Below are 12,216 nucleotides of genomic sequence, written 5' to 3' on the forward strand. Positions count from 1 at the left end.
TTGTAGAAAAGTGTTTTATATGAATTGGCTAGTATCTTTGTTAAAACAAAGTCATATAGTAGTTACTGCAGCAGAAGCAGCACCCATGACCTGGATACAATTTGCCCTCTGTCAAAATGTGCAAACTCCACTCTGTGACAGTGTCAAATTTCCACATGTTCTCTATAACCATTTGGGCTTCTTCCAGGTGCTCTGGTTTTCTCCCCAAACCCCAAAGACGAACTGGTTAGTACCTTGCCTGCCTACAGTAAACACCCCTCGTCTGGTTTAGCGATAGTTGAATCAGGAGAAAATTTGATGAGCATGTGAGAAAGAACAAGTTTCTAGGAAATAAGTTCAAGTTTATTGGCATCTTACTGTCCAAATGGAAGAACGTTCCTCCAGACCACAGTTCACCCACAAAGCATACATTACGTACAGTACATTAAACAAAATATTACCACAAATGCCATAATAAATACTCAAAAGGGGGAAGGGTCACCCCGGTGATTGGCTCAGCAATGTTTGCTATCCTCTGTAGCGGTCTTGCCTGCAAATAAGTTAAAAAATAAAAGTGCATGTAGTACTATCACAGGTGAACAGTAAACAACTTGCTGTGCTAGTGACAAAACCCTGATGTTGGCAGGGTAATCATTAGTCTCACAGCCTGAGGGAAGAAGCTGTTAACAAATCTGGAAATCTTAATCTTGATGCTCCATCCTGATAGCAGTGGGATTGTGGGATCCTTATCAATGCTTCATGCCCTTTATGTACAATGCTCCCAATAAATTTCACAAAAGGAGGGAGGGTCATGCCAGTGATCGATTTTTACTATCCTCTGCAGGAGGCTTGCCTACAGCTCTCAAACCACAGAATGATGCAGCCAGACTAGACACTCTTGATGGTGCTTCTGTAGAAGGTTGTTAGAATGAGGGCAGGAGACCTTGCACGCTTCAGTCTCCTCAAGTGTAGACACTGCTGTGCCTTCTTGTCTAATGAGGAGGTGTTGTGGGTCCAGGTTAGATTGTCCCTTAAGTGCACACCAAGGAACTTTGTGCTCTTCACTCTTCCCACAGCAGAGCTATTGATGTTCACAATCATCTCTTTCGTCTTGTCTACAGTGAGACTCAGGTTGTCGTTCTTATGCCAATTGGCAATCCTATCTCCCAATCTGAACGCAGCATCCTGATCTCCAGCCAGTGCAGAAAGGTCTGCAGTCAACTATGGTTTCTGGTTAGCCCTGGCAGTGTAGTGCTTAATCACAGTAACATGCTCAATGCATTTTCCTACATAGTTAGTCACCGATCATGCATGTTCAACTACGTTGATGTGATGCTTGTAGGTAGCCAACTCCGAATATACTCCAGTCTGTGCAGAGGTGATACCTTCTGGCCAGGTCCTGATCTCCCTGCAAACTAGTTTCACTCAGTTAACCAGTAGTCTGTAAACAGGAATTAGCAAAAGGGACACATGGTCCGAGTATCTGAGGTGAGGGCAGCAGGTAGCCTTAAAGGTTGCAAGAACATTGGTATAGACCAGGCCTAATGTATTCTCTCCTCCGACTGCAGAGTTGGCATGTAGGTAGAACTTCGGCAGGACTGCTTTTTAGTTGGCATTTTTGAAGTCACCAGCAGCAACAGAGCGCGACTTCAGAACTGCAGATAGCACCGTAGAGCTGCTGCAGTGCTTCCCCAGCACTAGCATGGTGGGGGTAAGGATATACAGCAACAATCACAATGACAGTGAACTCCCTCGGTCAGTAGAAGGGCCTGCACTTCACCAGTAAAACTTTTATCTGCAAGTAAGCAGTGGGCAGTTACTACCGGGGCACTCGCACACCCAGTTCCCATTGACATAGACTCACAGATCTCTCCACAGGGCTTAATGGATTATGGAACTGCTCTGAGAGCTGGTTCAAATACAATAGACCTAGTGGCCTCCCTCAATGACATGAGAAAAAGTATGTCAGATATGCTTTTCCATCTTTAACTAAAATGTCCTCCTCAGTGGTTGTAACACATCAATATCCTTACAGAATCAGGCAACTTTAATTTATTCCTGCTGTAATTTGGGTCCTAGCCAGATACATTTTCCTTGCCATTTGGTAAGGACCATAAGTACCTACCAGCCATCCCACAATCACTTTGACCCACTACTGTCAGGAAGGAGGTATAGGAGCAGGAGGATTAGGACTGCCAGACTGAGTGATAACTTCTTTCCTCGGACTGTGAGACTAATGAATACCCTGTCACCTCCGAATCCTTGACACTAGGACAGTAAGCTATTTACCGTACTATTTACGGTTTACCTGTGTTGTGTGCACCTGCACTTTCAATTATACTTCATTAACTTAGTGGTAATATTTTATTTAATGTGCTGTGAGTGATTTATTTTTTTGGTAGTGCATTGAGGAACACTGTTTCATTTGGTTATATATGTGTACAGTCAGATGACAATAAACTTGAACTTGAAATTGATAAGTAAATCTCATTCCCCATAATTTTATGTGCATAAGTGGTATAAGACCATAAAATATAGGAGCAGAATTAGCCATTTGGCCCATCAAATTTGCTCCACCATTTCATCATGGCTGATCCAATTTTTCTCTCAGCCCCAATCTCCTGCCATCTCCCCATATCCCTTCATGCCCTGATCAATCAATAATCTATCAACCTCTGCCTTAAATATACATAAAGACTTGGCCTCCACAACAGCCTGTGGCAAAGAATTCCACAGATTCACCACTCTCTGCCTAAAGAAATTCCTCCTCACCTCCATTCTAAAAGGACAACCCCCTATTCTGAGGCTTTGTCCTCTGTTCTTAGACTCCCCCACCATAGGAAACATCCTCTCCATATCCACAGCATCAAAGCCTTTCACCGTCCGATAGGCTTCGATGAGACCACCTTTCATTTTTCTGAATTCCAGTGAATACAGACCCAGAGCCATCAAAAGCTCTTCACAATGAAAGCCTGGAATTGTTTTTGTGAAGTATTGTGAGATAAGCAATAAATCCCTTATTGCATCGTTAAAATCAATGGAAATATAATGATTGCTTACACTCAAATTCTTTAACCAATGGACAAAATAAGGTCATTAACTGTAAATCGCAGCCTATCATTCAAAGTCGGAGTCATTAAGTAACTTATGTTGACAGCTAACTTTCACCAGTGTGTAGAGTGAAATTTGGTGTATTGGTCTATAGATGTACACAAGTGGCCCTGAGGGAGTAATAGGCTCCAGCTTAGTAGGAGGAAATGGCCTAAAGACAGGGATTCTTGTTGAGTTAAAATCTGTATCATCATTTATAGAGCAGACTGAAAGATGGCTCAGGATCAGTTTTGCTTGAGAACTGGAGTAATATAGTACTGTGCAGAAGTATTAGGCACATAGATATAGCTAGGGTGTCTTAAGTCTTTTGCAGAGAGCAAACAATATTGGGAATGGTGAAGGTGAAGTGCTGCAGGTGGGGGAATGGTGAAGGTGAAGTGCTGCAGGTGGGGGTTTGGTGACGGAGGAGTGCCAGGAGCGGGGGGTGAAGGTTTGTCCGGAGTGACACAGGTTCCGACATATCTAGTCCTGAGACATCTGGTAAGGTCATTTGGCTCCAAATAATTGGTTTATTGATCATTACAGAATGTCCCTCTGGTGCTTCCTGCTTCCTAACCTTGTCCTTTCCATTTTCCCAACCATGAATCCCCTCTCCCTGCCCCCCTCTCAGTCCCATATCAGAATGTGCAATATCACAGACATTTGACCAATGTTAAACTCAAAGATGTATATTCCCATGTGTCATATGTGTCATAATCTTGGTCAGCAGACCTTGGCTATCCATTTCTAGTTAAGTTAAAGTATGTCCCAAGCCTTATGGGCTCATCAGGCCCATGGCGTGAGGCGACTGAAAGTACAAGACTTCCCCCCCCCCCAGATAGGGGGCCAGTTTATCGCGAGGTTAACCCCCAGCATTTTGGGGGGGTTACCCATTTTCAGCTGGGTGGACTGGAGCACTGTGTGGTTAAGCACCTTGCTCAAGGAACAAACATACTGCCTCGGCTGGGGCTCGAACTCACAACCTTCAGATCTCTAGTCCAACATCTTAACCACTTGGCCACACAACCATTTCTAGGTGGTTAAACTATTTCCCAGAGAGCCTTCTCGTTTACTTTAAAATATTTATAGTTTTCATTTACATCGGCAAGCAAGGTTAAAAAGATTTAATAGTTAAATTATATTAAACAAATAAACTCTCGCAGTTCAGGCAGGCACTTGGTGGATACTGCGTATCACTGACTGGCAGTGAGCTCTGCCCTCCTGTACACTTCTGAATCATGATTAATTAACTTTGCACTTCATTCTACTGGAAAGGTACCAACCAACACAATCTTTGCCAAACGTTCTGTATCTGTCTGGAAGGTGTGAAACCATGTCAGTGTTGTCTCCCAGGCCAAAATTCCCAGCATTGAGACTTAGTACTGAGGCTCTTACACAGGAGGTACTGATGTGTGGGCTACATTAGACTGAAAACAGAGCACCCCACTCCAAACTTCATCATGGAAAATGTATCAAGGATGCTTCTCAATCTTCTTGATGAAATGTAACATCCTCATCAAGGTGAGAATTCTTCCCTTAGTTCTGGTCAGAATGGAAAAGGAGCATCCTGATACATATTGAGGGTGTTTAGTCTTTTCATCAAGAGCACACAGAAGGCAAAAAGTACCACCAAAGCATGCCAGTCACCTGACTCTGCTATGGGAGAATCTGCAGATTCCATGTTGAGACTATCAGCCACAAGGAGGGACATAGAAGCAGGAGTGGTCCCTTGAACCAGCTCCATCAAGTTCAACAAAACTGGCTGATCTGATTGTAATCTCCCATGGAAATATTTCACCCTCATCCATATCCAACTACGTCTGCTTTAAAATATTCAAATATACTCCTGCCACAAAAAGAAACATCTTCTCCACACCAACCCTATCAAGACAATCCTATCACAATTTTAGAGTAAAATGCTCAATGGTGGAAATCCTTCAAGAAGCTCATGGCTAATAGCAAATGTAGAAGTTGAAATAGGAATGTCCAAAGGCATACAAGGCCATCATGTCATTGCAGGATGTCGGAGAAAATTATATTGATAGCATAGTGAGCCATATGTTTTGGGAATATTTCCACCATTTTCTTGCTAGACAGGGTAAGATGGCATTAACCTCCTGCTCAGGAGATATCCTCAGAGTCATGCTGGCAGGAATGGGAAGGACCAGTTACCTATTGTTATTAATTATTTGTGAGCATCAGTGATCTTAGGAGTGAACCTGATTTTTAGTCACTTGGATTGAAGAACTATGTTTCACAAAGGATTGCAGCCTAGGTAACAGAAGGCACAACACATGGGCGGGCTGATGACATAAATTGCTTAAAGATATCCAAAATTAACACTATTACCATATGGTTAATAATACTTAGACAAGTGTCAAATATAAAATAATCTTTAAATAGGAAATAAATATAATAAAATCTTCCCCTCACAACCACATGGTGAACCCATTGTTTCTCACAGCTATATGGACTATACCTCTTCCCACCCTGAGTGTGGCTTCATCTTGACAGTAGAGGGAGGCCATGGACACTTTACTTCACTTTTTGCTTCCCACAGGAATTGTTCCCTACATGACTCCATTGTCCATTCGTCTCTCCCCATTGATCTCCCTCCTGGTACTTATCCTTGCAACCGGAACAAGTGCCACACCTACCCCTACACCTTCTGCCTCACTACCACACTGGGCCCCAGACATTCCTTCCAGGTGAGGCAACATTTCACCTGTGAGACTGCTGGGCCATCTATTGGTTCTGGTGCTCCCGGTGTGGCCTCCTGTATATCAGTGAGAACTGATGCAGATTGGGAGACTGCTTCACTGAGCACCCACGCTTCACCGAGCGCCAACACTGCATCCACCAGAGAAAGCGGGATCTCCCGGTGGCCACCCATTTAAATGCTACTTCCCATTCCCATTGAACCATGACAGTCCATGGCTTTCTCCACTGCCGTGATGAGGCTACACCTAGGTTGGAGGAGCAACACCTTACACTCCATCTCCAACCTGATGGCATTCACATCAATTTCTCAAACTTCTGGTAATTGCCCCCCCAACACCCTCTCCTTCACCATTCCCCATTCCTATTTCCCTCTCTCACCTTATCACCTTATCTGCCCATCATCTCTCTCTGGTGCTCCTCTCCCTTCCCTTTCTTCCATGGTCTTCTGTTCTCTTCTATCAGATTCCTCCTTCTCCAGCCCTTTTTATCTCATTCACCAATTGACTTCCCAGCTTGTAATCACCACACACCCTCTCCCAGTTTCACCTATCACTGACTGCCTCGTACTTCTTCCTCCCCTACCTCCACATTCTCACCCTGACCTCATCTTTTTTCTCCAGTCCATATGAAGGGTCTCGGCCTGAAAGGTAAGCTGTTTACTCTTTTCCATAGGTGCTCCTTGGCCTGCTGAGTTCCTCCAGCATTTTGTGTGTGTTGCCAAATATAATATATAGTTTTCTCTTGTGGGTATTTGCTGGCTTGTTATTTTAACACTTATATGAAGTACAGTGAATGCAAATTTATAGAGATAATTATCTTAGTGCAACAATTACAGACATAGCAGGTACAGTTTACCATGAAGAATTTTGTAGATGCAGTAGTTGTGGGCTCATTCAGGTCGGGTATAATGATCTCCCAGAGGGTTTACCACTAGTGTAGGGTGGATTCTCTTAAGGGAGAATGCCTATGTGTGACTTTGTTTAACATGGGGAGGCTGATACATGGACAGCCACCACATGGTCCTTGCCAGATCAGAGTCAGGGTCCAGTGGCATGGAATGCAAGATGACTGGGGACCTTGTGCTGCTGCGGCCTTCCTTCGCTCTTACTGTCATTGTGATGTCATCAACATCTGCCAGCTCCACTGTTGAGGATTGCTCTTTGTCCGGAACCTTCCCTTTGACCCTACCGCCATGCGTGACCCTACCAGAAGCTAAGTGACAGCTGGCTAAACTCCCAATGGTATCACTCTCGGAATCTCAGGAACCCACGAGCCTCTCCACCATAACAAGCTGACGATCTTCAGTGAAAGGTGGATATAAGAAACAGTACACCAGCATTTAGCTTGATTTACAGTGGTGTGTAAATATTTACAATTAACTTATAAAGGCAAATCATTATTTGATGGGATAAGTTAATGCATATAGTTAAATGATAGTTTATAGGTTAATTACCTTTTCAAAATTATTCAAGAACTGTTGCATATAAGATTGTGAGTGTATCTTTAAGAACTGGATGTATCTCATGACATGACCTTGACAAATTGTTGCATCAGATAATCCTGTTCAATTTGATAATGGCTGTGTTTATATTATTTTATGATTTTATTTAACTGGATAGTGTTTACAGGATCCATAGTACAAATTAGCTGGCATGTTTCTTTGCATCAAAGGGGCAGTTGTAATTTATTAACATGAAGTTGTTGTGAATATTGCTATACAATATAAATTCATTCTTTATACAATGATTTAATTGTTTTACTGTTCTGTCTTTTTTTCATAAGTCTGCTATTTTGAAAAACTCTGGCATGTGCTCAGCTAATGCATAATACTGACATAATACAGACATCATTGGGTACAAGAGTCCTTGCCAGCATTATAAAGATCAATCTAGGTCCTACTTCCTGCCCTTTCCTCAAAATCCTGTAATTTGTTTTTTTTTCTTACTTTCCCATTTGACTGCTACAACTAAGTTTGCCCCTCGTCCTATCCTTGCTGTGCATTGCTGCATCAGAAAGCTTTTCCTGACATTGCTTTTGGTTCTTTGCCAATTACCTTCACTCAACGTCCTTTGGTTCTTGACCTCTCTGCCAAAAGTGAGCTATTTCTCTCTGTCTACACACTTGCAATTTACTTTGTTCAAAGAATTGTTATCCCAGTTTCTTAACTTTATCCACATCCCTCATCCCAGCTATGGTTTTAGTGAATCTCTTCTGCACCCTCTGTAAAGTCTTTGCATCTTTCTTAAAGCATGGCCTCCTTGAACTGGGTGCAATACTCCATTTATAACTCAATCCTTGTTTTATAAAGGTTAATAATCAAAGCTTCTTTGAGTTTCTTTCAACCACTTTCTCAACAAACCATGCATACTGTATATAACCTACAATCACTCTACTGGGAAAACCATTTTAGAATTATGCCCTTTAGTTTAAATTGCCATTTCTCATTTTATCTTACCAGAACGTAACACTTCGCATTTCTTGTAAAACTTCACATCTGACATTTATTTCCTATTCCATTAGCCAGCCCATATTTTCTTGGTCTACTACAGTCTACTCTGTATAGTTCATTACACCTCAATGAAGCAGCTGGATATTGAGAAACAGTGCTGTATTTACCCAAGTACGTCATTTATAGATATTAGGAAAAGCAAAGGTCTAGTATTAGTCAAAAAGATTTTGATAATTACTTTAGGGAAGTTCACAGCAAGAAACAAACAGTTAAACATGACTGTATGATCACAACTGGATTTCACCAATTTTCACACAAATTTTGACACCAAGCTGTGAATCAATCAGAGAAAGCATCAACTCTAACTTTCCAATTAGAGCCAGACATTTAATTTAGAATTTTTGTTAGCAATATAAATAATAAATTAATGCAAATTCCTCTAAATATAATTAAATAATTAGGTTTCAAGTAGAATTGGGGAATATAAATTACATTAATACTGTGCTTGCATATAAAAACTAAATAGATACCTAGTTTGAATTGAATTATACTCTTATAACTGGTCCATGTCAATAGCTTTATGATGTATTTGAGTTTGGTATAAAGACTGTATAAGTACTGTACTTAAAATCTTTTTCTTCTTCAGCCTTTGACCGCTTCGAACTATTGCCTCCCAGCTTCTTAATCCAATCTGATACACCCACGCACCCACCTTCCCCCTCACCTGGGTTCACCTATAACTTGTCAGCTTGTAATCCTTCCCTTCCTCCCACTTTATTATTCTGACTTCCCCTCTTCTGTCCAGTCTTGATGAAGAGTCTCGGCTCGAAGTGTCAAATGCTTTTTCCCCTCTATGTTGCCGCCTGACCTGCTGAGTTCCTCCAGCACATGTGTGTGTGTGTGTGTGTGTGTGTGTTAAAAACTATGAAGAAAGTTTTCCACTTGGTATTTTGTGCAGTGTTTTTAAATGTAGTACCTTACGTATTTTAAGGAAACAGGTGAAACAATTAAGGCCATACCATCTCATTTTGACATGGAAAACAATTACTCAGTTTCCAGATATTTTATTTATTGACACTGTATCTTCTAAATACTGGCTCATCTAACCTCTGTGTAGTTTCATTATAGATGGATCCTAAGTTTAAAGGTCATAAACTTTCTCACAGTGTAATGACCAAGCAATTCAACCTTGCTGTATGAAGATGTACATATTTTAAATGGAGGTAGAAATAGTCATCATGTCCCCTAAAACATCATCTTGGAGATCAGTGTCATCCCTGATCCTGTATCTTATCTTTTTTCCTGCCTTAGTCCCCTATTTCTTAATCCCCTAATGTCTAGAAATCTATTGAGTCTAACCTTTAATGTACCTAACAATCAATTACTGTATCATCAACAGCAAAAAATTCAAATCTTTTATTCACCCCTTACCCTTTCCCCTCCCAACCACCCTGAGTAAAGGGAATTCTCCTCATCTGTCCTAAATTCATCATCATCATTATGTGCCACTTTGTATGATGTAGGTGATCATGACCCATGACCATGATTGTTCTTGGCAAATTTTTGTGCTGAAGTGGTTTGCCATTGCCTTCTTCTGGGCAGTGTCTTTACAAGATGGGTGACCTCAGACATTATCAATACTCTTCAGAGATTGTCTGCCTGGCGTCAGTGGTTGCATAACCAGGACTTGTGATATGCACCAGTTGCTCATGTGACCATCCACCACCTTCTGCCATGGCTTCACTTGACCCTGATCAGGGGGAGGGGGCTAGGCAGGTGTTACACCTTGTCCAAAGGTGACCTGCAGGCTAGCCGAGGGAAGGAGTGCTTCACACCTCCTTTGGTAGAGACATACCCCACCCTGACACCCACCCTAAATTATTAATCCATCCAATTATAGTTATAAGTTTTTAAACTGAGGAAGTATCCTCCTCCCTGCACCTATGATTTCAAGTTCATAAAATCTTTGTGTTTACATAAGGTCGCTCCCTCATTCCTCCAAATTCCAGTATGTTCAGGCCAATCTTCAGTCTGTCCCCATAGGACAACCTTCTGATCACAGAGATGAAGCTAGTGACTCACCCTCCCTGTCTCTAATTTGTTTGTCCTTCCTTAGTTGGAGACCAAATCTGCTACAGATTTTTTAATGTGGTTACAATTACATTAATCAGTCAGGGCATTGAGTACAAGTGCTGGGACGTCATGTTACAGCTGTACAAGACTGTGCTTGGAGTATTGTGTGCAGTTCTGGTTAATTGTTTTTGGATAGATGCCAAAAGCTGGAAAAGGCACAGAAAGGGATTCACAAGGATGTAAGGGGTTATTGAGTAAAATTTGGAGATAGTATTTGCTGGGACTGTTTTCACTGTGGTGTAGAAAGCTAAGGGGAGATCAGTTTGAGATACATGAAATCATGAGGGACATAGATGAGGTGAATGGTCATTGTGCTTTTCCTGGGATAGGGGATTTGAAACTGAAGGGCATTAATTTAAGGTTAGAGGGAAAAGGGAAATTAGGGGCAACTAATGTGTATGTGTATGTGGAATGAGGTACCAGAGGGATGGTAGAGATGGGTACAATTATAACAAGCAATAGATATTTGGACAGGTACATAAATAGAAAAGGGTTTGAGAAAAGGGAATGCAATTAGCTCAGGTAGGCAACTTGGTTAGCATGGATGAGCTGGGCCGGAGGGCCTGTTTCTGTGCTGTGCGATGACTGACTAATTGCAGCAAAACTTGCTTCTAGTTCTATGGACCTTCCAATAGCAGGCAGCACACCATTTGCTTGCTTAACATGCATATTAGCTTCCTGGCACAGATATTGCTGACATGGGACTGCCAAGTGCAATCAACACCTACAAATATCCAGAGACTGAATTTGGATATGTAGCATCTACTTTGCTGGTCTGTCAAAAATGTATCCTGTTGCTTGGGAATCATGTCATCTTTATTTCTTTCATATTAGCTCTTTTCTAAATTTAATAACTTAAAGTCCCTCTGTATATCTTTGGTATTAACTATATCTGATGGGTTTATTGTGTCTTTTATGGTGGACAGTAATGCAGAATACTTGTTTAATTCCTCAATTAGTTCTTTATTTTATCTTTATCTGAGAAAATCTGCAGATGCTAGAAATCCAAAGTAAAACACATAAAATGCTGAAGGAACTCAGCAGGCCAGGCAGCATCTATGGAGAAGAGTAAACGGTCAAGGTTTCGGGCCAGGACTGAGATTTATTTCAATAAGACTCATGTTTATTTTTTGCCAATCTCCTTTATACATAGCTGTATAAGTTCTTACTATCTACCTTCATTTTTCTTTGTTAGTTTACTCTTCTGTTCTGTCATTTAGCATTTTTGTTGATTATCCCAGGCTGATTCCAAAGGCAATCTCAAACTGACTGGTCTCCTTGACAATGTATATGTTATGTTTTGTAACTCCAAAGTGTAAAGTCAAATTGCGCGCAAAAGATGGCAGCACAGGAGGATGGGTCTTAGCTTCTTCTTTAGCAAGACTTACACATATCGTGTGGTAACGTCATGACAAATGCATTTCACGTATTTTTACATATAAACTGAAATTAATTACTTAAACAAGTAAATAATGCTTAATCAATAACATATTTACAATATTCCTCAAATTCTACTGAAATATGGAATACACAACAGTAATAAGCTTGTCTGGTCAGTCTAAGACTATTCTTAACCTGTTTAGTTAGCCATGCAAAGATAATTTCTCTGAGTATTTTTTATTTATCCATAGAATATATGGAATCAAATATTATTGGTGATTTATTTCAATGTTTGCCATAGTTTATCTGCTATAATGCATTTTACTATAATTTTCCATTTCACTCCTTATTCCTATGTCATTTGTTTTATTTAAGCTTTAGACTCTCATTTTTGACTGAACCATGACACTCTTGAATTAAATCTAAAATTTTGTCATGCTGTGATTACTTTTCTCTAGGGAGCA

The sequence above is a fragment of the Hypanus sabinus genome, chromosome 5 (assembly GCF_030144855.1).
Source record: "Hypanus sabinus isolate sHypSab1 chromosome 5, sHypSab1.hap1, whole genome shotgun sequence".
Classification (NCBI taxonomy): domain Eukaryota; kingdom Metazoa; phylum Chordata; class Chondrichthyes; order Myliobatiformes; family Dasyatidae; genus Hypanus; species Hypanus sabinus.